Here is a 1,261-nt window from a genome sequence, read left to right as displayed (position 1 = left end):
TGTGTGTGTCTGTGCGTGTGTGTACTGGAAAAAGAACCCAACTGTGTGCTTGGCAGGTGCTCTACCGCTGGCCCCCTCCCCCCTGATACCCTGATTCAGCAATAGGGACTTATTAAAGGGCTGGGTGATGGCAGCCTCTGAGGACAAAGGGGACAACAGAGCAATGACAGAGGAAGTATGTGTCTGCACCCTGTTCTGCCGTACCTTCATAAACCAGTGCCCTTTCCAGGCCTTGCCAACTGTATTTTTAACTCAATACTGGATGATAAAGACATCCAGTCATCTTGGGGTTCGCCTTGTTCTAGAAAGCACTTGATGGGTCTAATGAGATGCCTCATCCAGTAACAGTGCGGGCAGCTTACCCTGACGACCTGAGTGAAAGGTGAGAGCCGGCTCTACAAGTTGTCTGCTCAACTCCTCTGGAGCTGTGGCATGTGTGTGGCATGCACGCACAGGCACACATAAATAATACATGAAAACATAAATTAGTACGCACTTGGGTGTTCTGCTCTGAAAGAGTTGAGTTGTCCCTTCTAGGGACAGCAGTTGATAGCAGGTAGGCACCATTTCTCAGGACACAACATAACCAAATGTCTAGTTGACACAGCCCCAAATTCCTAAGCAACTACAATCCACATTTTTCCCCAATTAACAAGGTCAATTATAATTTAACATAATAAAACAATATGTACATATATTGCTTTTTGTCATACTCAGTAAAGACAGTATGAAAAATATCTACAATGTATACTTTCCACAAGATAATAAATAAGTTAAATAAATCTTTTCATATTGCATTGTGGTGCAGTGTTGGGAAGCCCTTCTTTTCCAACAATTATTAACCGAGCCCCGCTCAAGTCTTTCAGAGAGCAAAGGCAAAGGCTCTAAGATAAACACTCACTAGGTGGTGGCAAGGATGCCCGTATTAAACTTTGGAAAGCAAGGGTTCTCCCCACTCCCAGAAGTATGTGTTGAGGAATATTATTTTAAGGTGTGTGACTTTTGTTTATGCTGCATTTGTTTAACTCTGTGAAGCTGTGGTTCTTTCCCTGTCTGAAACACCTGACGGTCTAATAAAGCGCTGAACAGACAATAGCGAGGCAGGAGCAAGGATAGGCGGGGCTGGCAGGCAGAGAGTGTAAATAAAAGGAGAACCGAGGATGGGAGGAGCAAGAGAACAAGGAGAGGAGGATGTCAGGGAGCAGCCACCCAGCTGCCTAGCCACACACTCAGCCAAGGAGTAAGAGTGAAGGAAGACACA

This window comes from Microtus ochrogaster, chromosome 6 (genome assembly GCF_000317375.1).
Source record: "Microtus ochrogaster isolate Prairie Vole_2 chromosome 6, MicOch1.0, whole genome shotgun sequence".
In the NCBI taxonomy this organism is placed as follows: domain Eukaryota; kingdom Metazoa; phylum Chordata; class Mammalia; order Rodentia; family Cricetidae; genus Microtus; species Microtus ochrogaster.
Note: the sequence above shows the minus strand (reverse complement) of the source record.